The 21,297-nt window shown below is 45.9% G+C and overlaps 1 long non-coding RNA gene across 3 annotated transcripts; it reads right to left on the bottom strand.

Annotated features, from left to right (window-relative positions):
* Positions 1 to 4,517: 4,517 nt before the first annotated feature.
* Positions 4,518 to 11,066, bottom strand: LOC311511575. Of its 3 annotated transcripts, none has more exons than XR_014709302.1 (3): positions 10,724 to 11,066; positions 9,425 to 9,541; positions 4,518 to 5,694 (listed from the first exon to the last, which is right to left on the bottom strand). It is a non-coding gene; the product is annotated as an uncharacterized lncRNA (long non-coding RNA). The 3 variants fall into 3 exon arrangements; XR_014709303.1 differs by having other exon boundaries at positions 9,425 to 9,522; XR_014709304.1 differs by having other exon boundaries at positions 9,425 to 9,470.
* Positions 11,067 to 21,297: the final 10,231 nt, after the last annotated feature.

The following is a 21,297-nucleotide window of genomic DNA, read 5'->3' as shown; positions in this document are numbered from 1 at the left end:
ATAAGGTACTCCCAGGCCCTTGAAAGGCAAGCACAATACATTTCAGTGTTATTGCTGTACAAGAAAGAGCAATACATTAGCGAGCAATGCTGCAATCCTTATTGCTATTGACTGACTTTTCTGATCGTTGCTCAAAAAACACATCCAAATCAAGTTTGTTACAGAGGTTCAGAGTTCTCCCCAGGTGCTGAACTAAGCAAAAAAATAGTTAAGAAAATGTAGTAATGTTACATGGGTCAGATCCTTAACTTGGATCAATGGGGTTACATCAGTTTACAACAACTGAGGATCTGGCCTCAAATTGTAAAGAAGGTAGAACATCTCTGTCTCATCCTTCAAATCCACTTCCCCAAAAGGATAGAGAGGCTGGATGTTTGAGCATCAAAATCACAATTAAATTATTAAGCTCATTCCATTAAGTGTAAAAGATTATCAAAATCTCCCTTGTCTGAAACAAATTTCTTCTAACCACCCTGCTTAAAGATCTCTAGTAGAGAGGAATGTCTTAAATTCTGTGGCGTGTAAACCTAAAACGTTCAAAAATACCTGAAAATGGTAGTCAATTATCCTCCATGTTCTTTCAGATCAAGAATCTGACTGTAATTTCCCAATTAAATTAGGTGGCTAGACTTGCAATTATCTATCTATGATCATTTTTTGCTAAACTGATTGCTTACTTGCATAGCAGGGTCCTATGTACTGCCACATGCTCTACATGAACTGTGGCTTTGAGGAATTTTTCAGTCTTCACGGATATTTTTCCTTACAGTTGAAGTTTGCACTTTCAGTTTACACATTTATGTAGTTATTTATTAACCAAATACAATCGGAAAAACGAAAGCAATTTTCCTTCAGAAAGAAGCAGGCAGCCAAGCTCGAACGTGATCCGAGTGTGTGAGCCCTGACTGCACAAAAAAAAGTTAGTTGCCTAAATCCCTATTTTAGACCTATAGGCCCTGGTATCAGCACCACTGTGATGTACTGTGCCCCTTTCCCTCCCCACCACGACATCATGCAGGTGCCTAAACTCACTCGGCTCTTAAGTTTCAACAGGAAAAGTTCCCTCTACATCTATGTTCCTTCCTCTGGGCATGTGCACTGTAGCTTCCCTCTAGGCCTCCAGGTGCTGATCTCTGGCATAAGCCTGAGAGCGATCACAAACCTGGGGAAGATAGGCAGCTGACCATCTGTGTTGTGTGCAGGGCCCAACTGAGTAGGTGTGCTCAGAGGCTGCCTATTAGATCGGGCCACTCACACGAAATAGGTGCTGTGATAGAAGGAGGACAACCCTCATAACTTTTATCCCAGTGGTTCGGGGACCCAGCTGGGTTATAGGAAACCACTGGTTGAGGACCCCATTCACCTGCAGGGCAGAAGGGATTTGAGCTGGGATCTGCCATCTCTCAAGTAAGTGCTGTACCCAATGTGGTATGAGACAATCTGGTGTAAGACTCCCTCAGTCTCTCCTTTTGAAGCTGTTCCACTGATGCTGAGTAACTATAGAGTAATTGGAGCAGGGAGGCTGGATCCTGCATCTCTCACAGATCACATGAGCTACAGAGTCATTCTTATGTTAAACACCGAGCTACAGAGTCATTCTTATGCTTGCTCTTTGTCTCTCTCTATGGCCCAAAAGGCTCTTTAAGACTGAATGATGGAGAGCGAGAAAAAGAAAGCATGGAAGATTGATAGTAACTCAATAGTCTGCTGGTTAGCTCACGCTGGCAGGATGTAGAGACCCAGGAACCAGCTCTCCTGCTCCAGTGACTCGTTATTTATCTACAGTGGAACAGTTTCAACAGGGGAGCTTGACTATCCTGGAGCCCAATGATTAGAGCACTCCCTGAAAGGTAGTAGAGCACTATTCAAATAATTTCTTTGTCTCAGAAGTAGGGGGACCTAAACCTGGCTCATCAGTTTAACTGAATCTCAGTTTAAGGCTCCTATCACTCTTCATTCAGTGTACAGGAGATTAGGTGCTGAGCTCCAAGTCTATGTATCACAGTGATTTTCCAGGGTGCCTACAAGTTAGGTGTTGTGATGCTGAACATCACATCACCTAACTCCTTTTGTGCATTCAGGCCTCACTCACTGGATGTTTAAGCAGCAAATACAGAAACTGGGATCCACTTCTTAGTGAAAATGTGGCTCTCAGTGCTAGAGACTGTTCATTGTTAGCAGCAATAGGTCCCTTTTTCAACTGCTCTGACTGATTTGTAAAACTCCACTTTTGGAGGCCCCTCCTGACATCCCCTCGGCTTCTTCACTTTTCCCTATGATAACACAGCTCAGGGAGCAGCTCTCCATCTATGCACCTTCCTCCTGAAACTCAGCCACACAGAGAGTCATTCCACTGAGTAGAAAGAGAAAACCTCCTGTTTGTTCACACATCTTGGGAATCTTAAAAACCCTTCTGCAAACCCCAGTATTAAGGGTCGGTGATTTGAGCTGGCTGGGAATTTATGGACAAAATGTTTTTTGTGCTTGTTGAAAAAATGCTATTTTCTGAAAAATGAAACTGTGTATAGGACAGACTGGATTGTGATTAAACTTTTGCTGGGTAGGTTGCTGAAGTCCTGGACGTAATTTCTGTTAAAAACGAATGAATGATAAATACCCATCACAGATTAGGTACTAGCCCCATGTCACGCTCTCTGGAGCGGCTCAAAACTGTGAGTGCCGATCTCAGGGCAGACAGTCAGAAAACAAAGGCACATACTGCAAACTGATGCACATACCCCAAACTGATGGTAGGTTCTATAATTAGTTTTCAACAATCCATTAACAAATGTGAACTCCTGGATCACTGAACCAGTCTTACAAAGGAGACACAGATTGTCCCATTAGCGTCTCCAGTCTATCTTGCCACCCAGACAAACTGAAGTTTGTGATAAAAGAAAAGGAGTACTTGTGGCACCTTACTTGTGCCACAAGTACTCCTTTTCTTTTTGCGAATACAGACTAACACGGCTGCTACTCTGAAATTTGTGATAAAATGTTACTTAAACCTAAAATCACACCACATCAGATTTTGCTCAGTCCCAAGAGACCAATGCCAGACCAACTGGTACTCTGGCTCTTACACCAAGGACAATGCTGGTAGCCAATTCTATAGTAAACTAACTAACATTGTATTAGATAAAAAAAGGAAGTGAGAGTTATTGAGAGGTTAAAGCAGATCAAATATAATAACAGGTGAGTCACAGTCTATAATTCCAGTTCGAAGGAGAGATGTAGTAATCTGACAGTTTCCCAAAAGTCTTTTCACAGTACCCAGATTGTCTCTGTGGATCTCTGCTTTGCATCTGGTACACTTCCCTGTAAGTGTCCAAAGAGTCCAGAGATAAAGGATGTTTCTTTGATTCCATATTTATAGAAGACAAGCTGACAGTCTGTCTACCCACCTGGGTTTTTCCTTTGATAATGTTACGAATTACACCTGATAGGACACGCACACAAGTGCTACGAATTACACCCGGTAGGACACGCACACAAGTGCTACGAATTACACCTGGTAGGACACGCACACAAGTGCTACGAATTACACCTGATAGGACACGCACACAAATGCTGCGAATTATACCTGATAGGACACGCACACCAGTGCTGCGAATTATACCTGATAGGTCACGCACAGTTCGAATCTAGGCTGAGGCACAGAAACAAAGTCCACAACTGCAGAGTTCCCAAAAGACACTAAGTTTATTACGCTCGAGCGTGGTGCCCCCTTGCTAGCCAGGAGGGGACCCTGAATGCAAATTATACAAAGGTTATATACCTTTTAGCAAAGCATGTTGCCCTCGTGCATCGGAAACCTTAGCCAATAAACAAACCCTTGTCTTACCTACCACCTATCCCTGCTTGGTGCATTCCTCGTGCTATACCAGTATGTTAATTACACAGCATGGTCCTAAAGCTATGCATCAGTAACTTTTATTATCAGGATGGGAGGCCTCACATCAAGGCCAAGAGACAGGGAGTTAGAGACTGACAAAAACCAGATACTGGGAGTCAAGGCAGGCTGGAGGCAAGGAGGAGGATTTTCACAGGGATTTGATATCTAAGGATTACTCCTCCTGGTGTATGATGTGCTGGCATTTAAACAATGGTGGGCCCCAAACCAAAATGGAGTCACATGTGCTAACTTTTCCTTAACAGTCCTCCCTTTTTTTTTTTTTTACGTCAGTAAGCTATATCGGGGCTGAGTAACCGCGCTGCAGGGTTAGCAACTGCCGACAGCACATACTGCAGCATTGTAGGCATACAAAAAATAACGCAAAGACAATAACAATCAAAAAAAGTAAATACAAAATACGCCGTCCCCAAGTCCCAACATCCGGTAGCCATGAGGTGAGCCAGTCCCAGACCTCCCAGTGATGATTTAACTGGGAATTGGTCCTGCTTTGAGCAGGGGGTTGGACTAGATGACCTTCTGGGGTCCCTTCCAACCCTGATATTCTATGATTCTATGATTCTATGATTCTCCTGGAATCCGGCGCTGGTAGTGTTAAGGCTGATGTGGTGGAATAGGGCTGCCTGTTGCTTGAGGATGTGGATGTCAGTTTCCACCCTATGATGCTGATTTACAAATACGCAACAGCTTGAATTGACCAGAGCACAAACCCCACCCTGATTTGCAAGGAGATAATCCAGGGCTAGGCGGTTTTGCAATGTAGTTTGGGATAGCTGGGTGACTTCAATTTGAAGGGCAGAGAGAGCATCTGCAGTAGCATTTGCCATTAGTTCCAAAGCAGCTGAAATGTTAACTATAGCTTTTTCCAGCTCGCTTACTCCCAACCATGGCAGAAACCAGCGCACAAAGGAGTGAAAGCCTTTGGGCCGATAAGAAAGGGGGTTTAAAGGAATACTTCGTCGGTCCCTCCATACTAGATTGCGGATCTCTCCCCGGGTCAGGTTCTGGTGTACTGTCACGGCGGGTACTATAGCCCCTAAGGTACATGTACCACACCATCCTGCTGGGAGAACCTTATAGGCTGTGTGATTGCATAACCAATACCAGCCAGACCCCTCGGGGACTGGCCACGGGGTTCTGGAGTAGGTAGAGGGGCCTCCCGCACCAGAGCTGATTTGGGTGGTGTCCTTGCACCCTACAAAATTCCCTACAAAAACTGTATTTTCTATGCCCTTACGTCGTGACACACATAAAGCATAATTACCCTGGGCCACCATATCAATAGACCATATTTGGATTGTAACATTCCAATTAAATGTAGTGTTTGCCCATAGCTTGGTTTGGAGCATTCGATTAAGGGGGATAGGTACCCCTACCAACGGGACTCCCTGACCTAAATATGTGGGGGTATGAATGCAAATCCAACACTGCGTTCGATTTACACCCTGTTTGATAGCACGGGTTAAATTTAAAAAGCTATTGCCCTCCCATCCTTGTACTGGACTTGGGAATAGGGAGAGGATCCCCCAGGCAAACCATACCAATGTCGACATCCTCCCCTGTACCATACAAAAAACACTACCCCCAATGTAAGTCCAATAAACAGGAACACAAAAAGTCTTGGTGGGCTATGAAGGTCCCAGTAGCTGGAAAGCTCAGTCCATGGGTTGGTTGTAGTGTTCATTCGTGAAGTGGCTCGTCTGCTGGCTCGCCAGGGTCAGGTGGGGGTTCTGTTGCCAACTTGACGTAGCTATGGTGAATCCAGGAACCTTTACCTGCAACTTTTAAAGCAGAATAAGTACATAACAGAACCTGGTACGGCCCCTCCCACCGGGGTTCCAGGGGGTCGGTGCGGGGGATCTTTTTTACCATTACCCAATCCCCTGGCTTAAAGGAATGAACTTGTAACCCTAAGGGTGCGGTTTGAAACAACTGAGCTTCAGACTGGTTGTCAGTCAGCTCCTTTTGCAGTCTAGCAACATATCTGGCCAAAGTTTCATCTCCATCCAAGAGGCTAGCATGTGCAGGAACATAAGTTCCCGGGACCAAAGCTGGTCTCCCAAACAGTACCTCAAATGGGGACAGGCCTAGGGGCATGCGTGGCGTTCGTCTTATATGCCATAAAACTATAGGCAAGGCCTCTGGCCACTTAAGTCCAGTTTCCTTACAAAACTTTGCTACCATTGTCTTTATTGTTCGGTTCATGCGCTCCACCTGACCTGCAGACTGGGGGTGGTACGGGGTGTGTAATTGTCGAATAATCCCCAAGCACCGGTACAGTTCCTCCAAAATCTTTGCAGTAAAGTGTGAGCCCCGATCTGAATCAATGACTTCAGGGACACCAAACCTGGGTACAATGTCTTTCATTAAGAACTTGACCACAGATCTTGCATCTGCCTTTCTGGTTGGTATTGCTTCAGGCCATCCGGAAAGTTGGTCCACTATAACAAGGAGGTGGTGAAACCCTGAGCATTTGGGCATTTCTGCGTAGTCCATCTGCAAGCGCTGAAACGGGAAGTTTGCCCAGGGTCTCCCCCCTTTTGAGTTGGCATCGAGCCGAGTCTTAGCAGAGAAGGCCAGGCAAGTAGGGCAGGAGCCAAGAACTCGCTTTACCGCGGGATAAACATGCGGTGCTGCCCAGAACTTTAGTATGGCAGCCACCGTGCCCTGAATACCAGCGTGACCCAGGGAATGAAAATAATGAGCAGCTGTGAGTAGATAACGACGGGGGAGAATAGGTTTGTTCCCGATCCGCCAAACCTTATCGGAGCCCTTAGATCCCTCCCAGCGTTTCCAGTCATGCAGCTCCTCCAAGGATACGTCAGCATACAGCAGTGTCCAGTCAGCAGGTGGGAAGGACACATCCAGGGGGAGGGAAGCCGAAACCAGAAGGGGCTGTAGAGCTGCAGCCTTTGCGGCTGAATCAGCTAATGCATTGCCCTGAGATACAACACTGTTAGACTGCCTGTGCGCATAACAATGAACCACCGCCACCTGACGAGGGGCCTGAATAGCTTCCAAAAGGGCAGAGATTAGAGGGCCATTAGCGATTTTTGTGCCTGAGGAGGTTAAAAATCCTCGTTGCTTCCAGAGCTGGCCTGTAGCATGACAAACCCCAAAAGCATACTTAGAGTCTGTATAAATGGTAACAGTTTTTCCTGAAGACAATAAGCAAGCCCTGGTAAGCGCGTGTAACTCTGCACTCTGGGCGCTGAAGGAAGGTGGTAGGGGGGCAGCCTCGATAACGTCTGCCTGAGAGGTAACTGAATAGCCCGAGACCCGGTGGCCATTTAAATAGTACGAGGACCCATCTGTGAAAAGAAGTAAATCGGGCTCTACTAAAGGGGAGTCCGCTAAATCCGGGCGGGGCTTACCATTCTGCGCGACGACATCCATGCATACATGGTGAGGGGTACCGTCCTCTGGGAGGGGTAGCATTGTGGCTGGATTGAGGATGTTACAGCGGCGTAAAGTAACGTTGTCAGCGGCCAACAGGATTAGCTCATATTTATGAGCCCGCTGTGGAGACAATGCCTGTGTAGAATGCTGTTTTAAAAGAATTTCAACCTCATGAGGGACCCAGACAGTTAGAGGGTGCCCCAGAACAATAGGTCGTGACCGTTCAACCATGACAGCAGCAGCAGCAACAGACCGTACACAGGAGACAGAGCCCTGAATCACAGGGTCCAGTTGTACTGAATAATAGGCTACGGGGCGTGGGCGACCCCCCAGGTATTGCAAAAGGACGCCGCTAGCCACTCCCTGCTGTTCATGAGTGAAAAGAGAAAATGGTTTACCGTAATCCGGGAATCCCAAGGCGGGCGCAGAGATCAGAGCCTTTTTGACGGATTTAAAAGCATTTTCCATTTCCGGGGTCCAGGAGACAGGATCGAGGGTCAGTGTTGTAGTAGCTTGAACTAACGGTTTTACCAATTCTCCGAAAGCCACAACCCAGGGTCGACAGAACCCTGCAGCCCCCAGGAAAGCCCATAACTGCTTTTTTGTAGTCGGACGTGGGTCATCCTGGATTGCCCGCACCCTATCAGGGGATAGTAAGCGCTCCCCAGGTCTAATTACAAAACCCAAATAAATTACCTGATCTAGGCACAGCTGCAACTTGGATGGGGAAGCACAATGACCCTTATTAGCTAATGCAGTAAGCAAAACAACAGAGTCAATTAAACATGCGTTATAATCTGAGGCAGCGATTAGCAAATCATCCACATACTGAACCAGGACAGACGAACTAGGCAAAACAATGTCTTTTAAATCCTCGGTGAGAATTCGGGAAAAAATAGTAGGGGATCCTGAGAACCCCTGGGGAAGACGCATCCATGTTAGCTGCTGACCCTTCCAGGTAAATGCGAATAAATATTGAGAATCAGGGTGCAAAGGAATACTGAAAAATGCTGCACACAAATCTATGACAGTAAAGCAAGTGGCTGACTGAGGAATTAGCGTTAGAATAGTGCTCGGATCAGGGACAACTGGATGGGGGGCTATAACATAACCATTTATAGCCCGAAGATCCTGAACAAATCGATAGACTGGACGCCCGTCTGGTCCCGGTTTAGGCTTCCTTACTGGAAGAATGGGAGTATTACAGGGCGAACTGCAAGGGACTAAAACCCCCTGAGTTAAATAACTGTCAATAAGGAGTGAGATGCCTTCTTCCGCCTCCCTCGGCAAGGGGTATTGTTTTACGGACGGAGGCGGTCCGCCCCCTGTTTTCAGACTCACTGGAACTGCTGATTTAAGAAGACCCACATCAGTAGGATTTGTGCTCCACAAAGCGTGGGGAACACTGGACAATTCAGAGGGGACACCAGGAATAGGTGTAACCGATGTCATAAGAGAAGCAACCGCCGAGTCCGGGACAGACATGCGGAGCCCCTCGGGGGCGCAATATATATGTGCCCCCAATTTGCCCAGCACATCCCGCCCGAGGAGGTTTGCGGGGCCCTCCGGCATTACAACAAATCTATGTGATAGCTTTAAAGAACCAAGCTCGATAGGGACAGGGTAGGATAAAGGGGCCGGGCAGGGATTACCTTCTATACCCTGCACCCAAACCTTGGTATCGGACAGAGAGCCCGGAACAAAAGTTAAAGTGGAGAGAGTGGCCCCAGTATCTACTAGAAAAGGCACAAGGTGTTCCCCCACCTTTAAATAAATTTGTGACTGTAATCCCAAGTCCCATTCCAACTCTCCCAAAGTCCCCAAAACCTCCGCCTCTAGTCACTGGGGGTTAACAAGGTTCTGGGGGATGTTAGGGGGAAAAGAAGGATTAGCCTCTACCTGGCTCTTCCAAGGAGCCCCTCGGGGAAGCAGGGGACACTCCCTCCTCCAGTGCCCTGGTTGTTTACAATAATTACAATTCCCCTCCCTCATTCTATCCCAACCTCCCCCTCCTCCTGTCCCCCGTCCATGCCCCCTTCCCCTCATCTCTTCGCGCCCTCGCCAATGCTGGTTTCCCAAAGGAGCCTGCAAGGCAGCAGCTAACATACTTACTTCCTCCTTCTTCTGTTTACGTTTTTCCCGTGCTTTTTCCTCGTCCCTGCCGTTAAACACAAAGGTGGCCAGGCGGACAACCTCCTGGAGGGGTTTTCCTGGCCAATCGGGCACATGCTCAGAAAAATATTTTTTTATATCTGATGCTGCCTGATCAACATAAAAGGAGACCATCATAGGACGGTTTTCCTCTGCCTCAGGGTTTATACCGCCCCCATATACACGAACTTGCTTGGACAACCGGGCCAAAAAGGCGGGGGGTGCTCAGTAAGCTCTTGCCGACATTCACGAATTTTAGACCAGTTAGCCGTTTTACTACCAGCTTTACGTACAGCTTCTAAAAGGCCGTTTCTACCCGCCTTTAAAAGGCCCATCGGAGTAGGCACGTTAGGATTCCAATTGGGATCAGTCAGGGGCCAAGAAACCCGGGTACTATCCTCCCCTGCCCAGCGCCTATTAGCATCCAGAATGGAATATTTTTCATCAGGGGTAAAAAGTGTGTCCAGGATTACCTGGACATCTCCCCATGTAGGATTAAATGTGGTAAATACAGACCGAATGGTTTGCAGAACCTTCTCTGGATCGTCACGCAGGCGAGGCATCTGCTGTTGCCATATTACTAAATCGCCTGGGCCAAAAGGGCGGTGAACATAGGGAAAAGCAAACCGTTCACTTCCGTCCGTATTATGAGTAACAAGGGGTTGCTGAATGAGGGGAGCTTGCAGAGTAACCGGTGGGTCAATGGTGGGCCCGCACGGGCAGGGGGGTGGCGAGCAAGGAGATGATAGGCATAAGTCAGAAAGCCGAGGGTAAGCCGGGGGAGGGGCAGAAACAGGCCGGGGAGGAGAAGAAACAGGCATAGCACAGAGCGGGGCTGAAGACCCCTGAGATAGATAGGAAAAGGAGGAGGAAAGAGGACGTCCTTTCGCACGCGCATAAGCCCAGTTGTCCCATACATACCAATAATCCATTTGGGCTGGAGCTTTGTCCTCCAGCCTTCTTCTAAGCGTTGTTAATGTATCCCCAGCAAAGGACCCATCCGGTGGCCATTCAACAGATGTTTGAGTTGTTAGTGCTGGCCACTCAACCTTACATAAAATAACAGCTTTCTTCCTGCCTAACCCATGGGTGCCAGAGATATTTCCCCAATTCTCAAGAATTTCAGCTAAAGGGGTCCCCTTACTTACACTCTGCCCAGAACCCATAATGGGCTACCAAAAGAACACAAAATGTGCCACCTTATCGCCTAAGCGACGGCTCACACCCCCCCCTCCTCGGAGTTCTCAAAGGTGAACTCACCCTGTGCCGGCTGGAGCTGTCCGAGAGGAGGAGTGTAGTCTTGCTTGTTGGGGCGAGCCTAGCGTCCCTTCGTGGTCGCCAAAACTGTTACGAATTACACCTGATAGGACACGCACACAAGTGCTACGAATTACACCCAGTAGGACACGCACACAAATGCTGCGAATTACACCTGGTAGGACACGCACACCAGTGCTGCGAATTATACCTGATAGGTCACGCACAGTTCGAATCTAGGCTGAGGCACAGAAACAAAGTCCACAACTGCAGAGTTCCCAAAAGACACTAAGTTTATTACGCTCGAGCGTGGTGCCCCCTTGCTAGCCAGGAGGGGACCCTGAATGCAAATTATACAAAGGTTATATACCTTTTAGCAAAGCATGTTGCCCTCGTGCATCGGAAACCTTAGCCAATAAACAAACCCTTATCTTATCTACCACCTACCCCTGCTTGGTGCATTCCTCGTGCTATACCAGTATGTTAATTACACAGCATGGTCCTAAAGCTATGCATCAGTAACTTTTATTATCAGGATGGGAGGCCTCACATCAAGGCCAAGAGACAGGGAGTTAGAGACTGACAAAAACCAGATACTGGGAGTCAAGGCAGGCTGGAGGCAAGGAGGAGGATTTTCACAGGGATTTGATATCTAAGGATTACTCCTCCTGGTGTATGATGTGCTGGCATTTAAACAATGGTGGGCCCCAAACCAAAATGGAGTCACATGTGCTAACTTTTCCTGAACAGATAACAATGAGTGAGGAATACACTTAGCCTTTTGACCTCTGACCACCATGCATAATGGCCACTTGCTTTGAAATTAGCATTTTCTGTTAAAGACAGTAACTCATAGAATCATAGAAGATTAGGGTTGGAAGAGACCTCAGGAGGTCATCTAGTCCAATCCCCTGCTCAAAGCAGGACCAATCCCCAACTAAATCATCCCAGCCAGGGCTTTGTCAAGCCGAGCCTTAAAAACCTCTAAGGATGGAAATTCTACCACCTCCCTAGGTAACCCATTCCACTGCTTCACCACCCTCCTAATGAAATAGCTTTTCCTAATATCCAACCGAGACCTCCCACACTGCAACTTGAGACCATTGCTCCTTGTTCTGTCATCTGCCACCACTGAGAACAGCCAAGCTCCATCCTCTTTGGAACTCTCCTTCAGGTAGTTGAAGGCTGCTATCAAATCCCCCCTCACTGTTCGGCAAACTAAATAAGCCCAGTTCCCTCAGCTTCTCCTCATAAGTCATGTGCCCCAACCCCCTAATCGTTTTTGTTGCCCTCTGCTGGACTATCTCCAGTTTGTCCACATCCTTTCTGTAATGGGGGGCTCAAAACTGGATGCAAGTCCTTCTTTAGCATTTCCCAAGATTTCTTTGATGAGTTATTTAGTCAGAGGAGTATACACAATGTAAGTGTTTGCAATTACATTATAACAACAACAGACAAGTAAAAACAATATGGGTAACATTCCACTAATTTTCATGAAGTTTAAACATCTGAATACAATCTTACATTTGCACTCATTTTGATCTATACTAATATACAAGTATATTGACTTGAATACACTCTGACATGACCTTATCTGCCAGCATCCCTGTACCTGGGGAACTACTCGATGATGTGAATGATGCAAGTTCAAATTGCTCCTCTAAATGAGCTAGAGAAGAGGCTTGAACGTGGATTTTGTACAATCCAGGTGAGTGCGCTATTTAGTGGTGGCTGGGTTTCTTCCTCTGATATCTCCCTTTGTCTCTGGCTTTTGGGAAGAAATTGACAGATCTCAATTTCATCCCAATGTGGGTCAGGACATTGTTTTGAAATCTCCAACATTTTGCAGGAAGGGAAGTCTGTTTCCTGCCAAGCTATGGTGGTGCTAGTGATTTCATGAGAGCCCTGACTTGCAGATGATAGGGCTGAGGCTGTGGGAGTGGGTGACCCCTCATATGGACACTAAGAAGATTGACCATCACATTTAGGAGATGACTCCTCAATAAGGGCAGGCCCCAGGAACCCCTCTTAATGATACTGTGCCCCCCTCCCCATCCTGCTCACTCTGCATCCCCCAGGGCATTCAGATATCGCTCTGCTCAGGCTGGGCTTTTGCTCTATCAATGCGTTGCCCTGGCAACTGGCTTCTTAGGCAGCTCCAGGCTCTGCAGGGGCCTGGCTCAGAGGGCGAGCAGCTCCTGCCCAGCATGGGCCACCCAACAATAAGGGTCCCATATCACCCCACTAGTTGCTCAGCCCAGCCAGCTGCTGGCAGCAGGGGCAATAGGCCTGGCCAGAACCCCCAAAAGATGTACCGAAGAGGGGCCTAATAACATTATCTACCCACAAGAGGAACTGCCCTTCCAATCTTTCACCCTGGGGGATTTGTACCCCATAATCTCTCCCCAGGTAGGAATTACACTTCCTAATGTGTTCCTAGTTGAATGTCCCCATAATCGAATTCGTTCCTGACTACAACTGCACCTCAGTAAATCTGCCTCCTCAAAATACCTCTGCCCATTGACCTCCCCATCTGAATACAAGAGCACCAAATATCCTTCAAGATGGATTTTACTTAGGACAGTTGATTTGGATAGACCAAAGAACGGAAGGAATTTGGTATAATTGAAAAGCCAGGGTGCAGGAATCTAAATGATAAGCATATCATACACAATCCACAAATGCAAGAAGCCTGGGAAACAAGCAGGGAGAACTGGAAGTCCTGGCACAGTCAAGGAATTATGATGTGATTGGAATAACAGAGACTTGGTGGGATAACTCACATGACTGGAGTACCGTCATGGATGGATATAAACTGTTCAGGAAGGACAGGCAGGGTAGAAAGGTGGGGGAGTTGCACTGTATGTAAGGGAGCAGTATAACTGCTCAGAGCTCAAGTATGAAACTGCAGAAAAACCTGAGAGTCTCTGGATGAAGTTTAGAAGCATGAGCAACAAGGGTGATGTCATGGTGGGAGTCTGCTAAGAGACCACTGGACCAGGGGGATGAGGTGGATGAGGCTTTCTTCCAGCAACTCACAAAAGTTACTAGATTGCAGGCTCTGGTTCTCATGGGAGACTTCAATCACCCTGATATCGGCTGGGAGAGCAATACAGCAGTGCACAGAAAATCCAGGAAGTTTTTGGAAAGTGTAGGGGACAATTTTCTGGTGCAAGTGCTGGAGGAACCAACTAGGGGCAGAGCTCTTCTTGACTTGCTGCTCACAAACCAGGAAGAATTAGTAGGGGAAACAAAAGTGGAGGGGAACCTGGGAGGCAGTGACCATTAGATGGTTGAGTTCAGGATCCTGACACAGTGAAGAAAGGGGAGCAGCAGAATACGGACCCTGAACTTCAGAAAAGCAGACTTTGACTCCCTCAGGGAACTGATGGGCAGGATCCCCTGGGAGAATAACATGAGGGGGAAAGGAGTCCAGTAGAGCTGGCTGTATTTTAAAGAATCCTTATTGAGGTTACAGGGACAAACCATCCTGATGTGTAGAAAGAATAGTAAATGTGGCAGGCGAGCAGCTTGGCTTAACAGTGAAATCCTTGCTGATCTTAAACACAAAAAAGAAGCTTGCAAGAAGTGGAAGATTGGACAAATGACCAGGGAAGAGTATAAAAATATTGTTCGGGCATGCAGCAGTGAAATCAGGAAGGCGAAATCACACCTGGAGTTGCAGCTAGCAAGAGATGTTAAGAGAAACAAGAAGGGTTTCTTCAGGTATGTTAGCAACAAGAAGAAAGTCAAGGAAAGTGTGAGCCCCTTACTGAATGAGGGAGGCAACCTAGTGACAGAGGATGTGGAAAAAGCTAATGTACTCAATGCTTGTTTTGCCTCTGTCTTCACGAACAAGGTCAGCTCCTTGTCCTTGAACAACTGGGCAGTGCAGCATGGGGAGGAGGTGACCAGCCTTCTGTGGAGAAAGAAGTGGTTCGGGACTATTTAGAAAAGCTGGACGAGCACAAGTCCATGGGGCCGGATGCGTTGCATCCAAGCACGCTAAAGGAGTTGGCGGATGTGATTGCAGAGCCATGGCCATTATTTTTGAAAGCTCATGGTGATCGGGGGAAGTCCCAGACGACTGGAAAAAGGCTAGCAGATCGAGGGACGTGATCGTTCCCCTCTATTCAACACTGGTGAGGCCTCATCTGGAGTACTGTGTCCAGTTTTGGGCCCCAAAGTACAAGAAGGATGTGGAAAAATTGGAAAGAGTCCAGCGGAGGGCAACAAAAGTGATTAGGGGACTGGAACACATGACTTATGAGGATAGGCTGAGGGAACTGGGATTGTTTAGTCTGTGGAAGAGAAGAATGAGGGGGGATTTGATAGCTGCTTTCAACTACCTGAAAGGTGGTTCCAAAGAGGATGGATCTAGACTCTTCTCAGTGGTGGAAGAGGACAGGACAAGGAGTAATGGTCTCAAGTTGCAGTGGGGGAGGTTTAGGTTGGATATTAGGACAAGCTTTTTCACTAGGAGGGTGGTGAAACACTGGAATGCGTTACCTAGGGAGGTGGTAGAATCTCCTTCCTTAGAGGTTTTTAAGGTCAGGCTTGACAAAGCCCTGGCTGGGATGATTTAATTGGGATTGGTCCTGCTTTGAGCAGGGTGTTGGACTAGATGACCTCCTGAGGTCCCTTCCAACCCTGATATTCTATGATTCTATGATTTACAGCTAGCATGATGCTGTATTATCCAAATGGATTATTTCAGGTTGTATTTGTTCTACAGTTGATGTTCAAAATGATTTTAAAACACCAGGTAATAATTATGCCCAGCTTTTATATAGCACTTTTCATCAGTAGATCTCAAAGTGTTCTACAAAGGAGGTTAGTTTCCTTATCCACATTGTACAGTTGGGGAAACTGAGGCCCAGAGAGACCATGACTGGGCCAAGGTCACCCAGCAGAGCAGCAGAACTAAGAACAGAAACCATGTCTCCTGAACCCCACTCCAGAGATCAATTCACTAGGCAATACTGCCTCCCTCTTGGTATCTGGTTTATATAAAATATATATTGTATCATTATATAATTCCAATTATAAGGAGAAATATTATAATCTGCTCTCTTTTGTCCTCCATCTGTAGATTAGTTTTGTTTTTGTTTATTTGAGATGAACTGGGCAGGTGTTTAGGAGACACAAGCGGGCTTTGCTTCTTGAGAAAGTTCCTAACACTTTGTGATTCATCTTAATTCCTAAACAGTTTGAGCCAGTATGGGAAAAATGGAATATGAAGCCCAGGAGTCATGTATAAAGTAACTACTTCAAGGTTTCAGATGAATATAATGAATTTTGTGTTGCTTAAGCTAAATTTGTGACTCAGCAGTACTGTACCTATGGATTTATATAATATATTAACAAAACTACTATACATACTGGGATCAATAGAGCCAAAGTTAGGGAATTATCCCCATCAGGGAAATACACCCAGAGACAGGTTCAATGTTTACAGAAATATGGACAGTTTAATAAAAAAATACATCATAATGACAACACCACTCTTTGAGGTCTAATCACATAAAAAGGCAGCGGAAAACATCTGAGGACTTCCAAGAGGGCATAAAGTTAGACTCTATTTATAACCTTAATTTTTTCAATTTTCTATATTGCATAATCAAACTCTCTCTTCATATTATTGCTTTAGATATCACAGGGGAGAGCTAATATGCTTTTGGGGATACAGGGTTTGTATTAGAAATTTCATTTTTCTTCATAACCATTCCTGTATGACTCCTAACCAGCAACTGAATCATTTTAAGATTTTATCCTTTTCTCTGTGGGTAGCCATCCATAATGGTGTCTTTTCTAACTATTGCTACATTGCTATATTTGGCAATATCACACTTTCATTTCCCCTCAACACATCCCCCCCCCCAAGATTTTGTCATTAAAGTAGTTTCCTATTTTTAAAAAATGCAACAGAAAGTTAAATAAAAATATTTCTATGAAGACAAGTCTCATTCCTTTCAGAAAGTATTGATTTCAACTTCTGAGTCAACAAGCATAGACAAGCGTTTTTGTCTTTTTTTCTTCTGTTTTATGTTTCATTTAATCTTCAGTTTCTACTTTGCTTATTTTACTGTTTCACATGTTTACATTCCCTTCTCCCTTCTGTTTTGAGTTTTACTTCTCCAAAGTAACTTGATCTCATTTTTCCTTTCTCAGAGGCTTTAAAGGAACAGGGACTCTGATGGGGTTGGATTGCTAGTGGTTTCTGCTTTCCTGTTTTGTTCCTGGGACTCAGGAATGTGTAATACAAAAATTTCCTCGGTAAACTCTGCAGGGATAGTTGTGATGAGGTGCATCACCCCTGCACCATAAAATGAGATTTTTTCCCTCTTCCTGATCCAGAAATACACCAATCACTTTTGTCAAAGTTTGACTCAGATTCACAATTTATCAGACCACTCTGTTTTATTAGCAAAGCTGCTCTGCTAATACATTTAGTAGTGAGCCCCCCGAGTGGGGCTTGTGTCTCTTAATTTATACAGTTTTTTGGAGAACAAGTTACAGAGAAGTTACAGACAAAAGAAGAAAAAGATTTTAGTCACCACCCTTCGAGATCCCTGAGACCAGTCACGTATCTTCAATTACCTGCCACCCATAACAATCTCCTTTAACAGCTTCCAGTTAACTTAACTAATTTTCCTTCACACCTTCCATTCTGATGCCTGCTTCTTAGACGTGCTGGCTCTATCTTAATTGCTTCTCCATTCAAAAGCTAACTGTCCCTACGTGTGTTCCCTCAGATACTTTGTAACATGTTTTGGCATGCCCTCTCATATACAATGTATCCAGCATGTCCCCTTATACAACATTATACTTATACAATGTTATACTTCCACACTTTATATGGTATATCCTTCTTTTCAATCTCAGCATTTTTTATGCTTGAAAAAAAGTCTCCCTGGGACCTCTTCAGAGACCAATATTCCTCCTCAGCGAGTTTCTCTGCCTTCTTTTTTTTCACTCTGTCCCTCACCGACTGACTAAGGATCCCCAGCTCCCAGTCCAGTTTCTCCCCCAGCCTTAAACCCCTCCTTCCCCACCACGAGCAGGGCCCCAGAGGCTGCATCCAGCTCAGGAGATGCAGGTCCATGCCAGACTCTTTTCTGATCCTCTGACACTTTGAGTTCTGGGTGTTTGCAATCCGGATCCAGAGTGATGGGAACTGGGGAGAGAAATTGGAATAGTCCCCTGGTTAGTAAGGAGTGAATCAGGTACACTCAGTGTAAGGAGAAGAGACAGGGAATAAACCAGGGGAGCAATGAATTTTAAAATGACAAATTCATATAAACATCAACATAACGGGTACTGTATGACAATACATACTCCGCAGGCAAAGTCCAGCACTGGGGCAGGGACAGGGCATAGGGAGCTTTTCCTGATCTTACACTCCACTACTGAAGTAAGGCAGCAGGGGCGCTGGCTAAGTTCCCTCGTGATTTATCTTTGCTCCAATGGAGCGATATCTGCTGGCTTGGGCCAGAAGGAAGCAATTTCTGGAGGTTAGACACAAGCTGCTCCTTTGTGAGCAGCCGTAAGGAGCAATAAGGAGCATATTGCATACACATCACTCTGACCCACCCTGCCCTGTTGTGGCTGGATGGCTGGTGGACGTGCTACTCAGATGTTCCCACGCCTTTAGTGAAGAGAAGCAGGATTCTTCTTATGTGTTGCTATGGAAAACTTATTATGAAAAGTACTAGGGGTCTGATCCTGAAATGTGCTGAGCTCTCTAGCCCAGCAAAGTGCATCAGAACATGAGTAGTTCAATTGACTGCAACTGCTTCATTGGATGAAGTCAGAGTGCTCAGGATCTTACAGGGCTAAACCTTATCTGCCGTATAACGTGCATGCACACACGCAAACACCTTGAGGCAAAAATCACACAATGCTCTGACGCATTGTAAGGACACCACAACTGACCGGAAGGATGTGAAATTCTAGTGTTATGTTACAAACCACAAGTGCTTTAAAAACTGGACTGAAAGGGTGAATTAATCCTGGAGTGAAGCTCTATTCTGGAATTGCTTTATTTGTCTTTAAATTAGAGGCTTATTTCAGGCTCGATCCTCCAGAGGCACGGTCCATGCCAGAGCTCCCAGCATGAAGGGGAGCGTCAAGCAGCACGGTCACTTAAGATGCTGCAGTCGGGTTCCCTGCTCTGCCTGGAGAGCTCTGGGAATGCTCACATTAGCCCCTGTCTGTCCTGCTGCCAGCTTAAATGCCATATGGCTAACACTGAACTCAGTCTTCTTCCCAAGACCTTCACTCTCCTGCCTTTCTCCACTGCTGGTGACAGCTTTGTCTTCACCCTGGTGCACAGACTCACAACCCTGGTGTTATCTTCAATTTGTCACTTTGCTGACAAACCTTGTCTGTTTGTTTTTTCTTCACAACATCTCAACAATGCACCATGCCCTGCCTATCCCTATGACTAAAATGCTTCTCCAGTCCTTGGTCATCTCATGCTTCCACATCTCCCACAACCTACTCCTCTCTTACTGCCCCAGCTTGAACCTCACTTCCCAATTTCCATTTAAACCACAAGAGGTCAAGTCAGGCTTCTCACCTGCTCTGTGTCTCACTGCCTCACCTGTCAGTCACCTTCTTTAATCCCTCCACTGTCTTTCTCTTACCCTTTGTGACGTTGCACCCCATAATGCTTTATAGAAATATGCTTATGAGTGTAAATATGACATAACTGTAATATGTTTTATGCTAGATATGCCATGTAACATATCTTTGCAAAGGTTATGATTTACTGAATATATTCATCCTATTTGTATGCATGTGTCATTTTTATATTTGAAGTTATGAGCGTTGTATTTAAAGTGTTTGCTGTAGGAAGCATATAAAACAGATTTGGTCAACATAATGTGAAGGGATTATTCAAGTAATCCACATCTGAGCTTTCCTGGGAAAGTTCAAACTAACATGTAAACAATGGCATCGGACTGCAAAAAACTGAATAGAAATGTGACTTGCACAGGTGGCTGGTTGTTAGAGAGCCTGCATTTGACTGCAGCTGGGAGTGTCCCTAGTTGTGCAAATGCTGGTGAAAGTGCAAACTTGGAGGGCTTTGCAAGTTGTCACAACAGCACAGTGTGACAGGGATTTGGGGAATTTGTCACCTACCTCGACGATGGGGCTATATTCTCAGTTTCATGGGCAGAACACCTGTAACACTCCAAGCTATCTTCCAGTCCATAAGGGAAGCAGGATTAACCATTCAGTCCAAAAAGTGTCAAATAGGCCTGAACAGGGTAACGTACCTTGGACACCAGGTGGGTCAAGGTACTATCAACCCCCTACAGGCTAAGTTAAATGCTATCCAAAATTGGCCTGTCCCTAAGTCAAAGAAGCAGGTCCAATCCTTCTTGGGCTTGGCCGGGTATTACCAACGATTTGTATCACACTACAGCCACATTGACACCCCACTGACAGACCTAACCAGGAAAAAACAGCCAAATGCCATTCAGTGGACTAAGAAGTGTCAGAAAGCCTTTAACCAGCTTAAGGCGGCCCTTACATCTGACCCTGCACTGAGGGCCCTGGTCTTCGATCAACTGTTCATCGTAGGAGCAGTTTTAATGCAGAAAGGACCGATCAACAATTCCATCCTGTCATGTTTCTCAGCAAAAAACTTGCTGGGAGGGAAAGCCACTGGTCAGTCTCAGAAAAAGAATGTTACGCCATTGTGTATGCTCTGGAGAAGCTACACCCACACATTTGGGGATGGCGGTTCCACGTGCAGACTGACCATGCTGCACTGAAGTGGCTTCACACAGTCAAAAAGACTAACAGAAAACTTCTTTGGTGGAGTTTAGCTCTTCAAGACTTTGATTTTGAAATACAACACATTTCAGGAGCCTCTAACAAAGTGGCTGATGCACTCTCCAGGGAAGGTTTCCCAGAATCAGCTGGCTGAAAATGTCCCTGCATTCTAAGTCACTGTAGTCCTTGAAATGTAAAAAGTACTGTTTAGTTCTTCCTGTAACTAGTGAAATTAGAGGTGCATATATCTTATTAACTCTGTTCCCTAAACCTCCAGGAAGAAATCCCAGCTGGTGTGGACCCAACCTGAACCAGGCTGGCCAGCACCATCTATGATTTGGGGGCCTGTGATAAATAAAGTGGTGGGATAGCTCCCTTTGATGGACACCCACCCAGCCAGCCAGCCAGTTAGCTGTAAAATCTCTCTTGGTAGCTGTTCTTTACTTGCTTTACCTGTAAAGGCTTAAAAAGTCCCCCAGGTAAAGACAAAAAGGAGTGGGCACCTGACCAGAAGACCCAATGGGAGGGCTAGAACTTTTTTAAATGGGGGAAAAAAACTTCCCTTTGTTTTGTGTTTTGGATCTCTCCGGGAAAGAGAAGAACAGAGGGCAGCAGGAATGCTGTGTAAGGCTTGAACCAGATATAAAAATTCATCCTCCATACCTAGAAGAAATTATTGGACAGGGCATGTTTTTTTTTTTTTGCATTTGGGTGGTGGCTGTGTTTACCAAGCCAAGATCAGAAAGAAGCTGTAACCTTGGGAGTGTAATAAAAGCCTGGAGTGGCAAGTA

The sequence above is a fragment of the Lepidochelys olivacea genome (genome assembly GCF_965140295.1).
Source record: "Lepidochelys olivacea isolate rLepOli2 genome assembly, chromosome: 23".
Taxonomy (NCBI): Eukaryota; Metazoa; Chordata; order Testudines; family Cheloniidae; genus Lepidochelys; species Lepidochelys olivacea.
The sequence above is the reverse complement of the archived record's forward strand: the minus strand, read 5'-3'. Positions and strand labels throughout refer to the sequence as shown.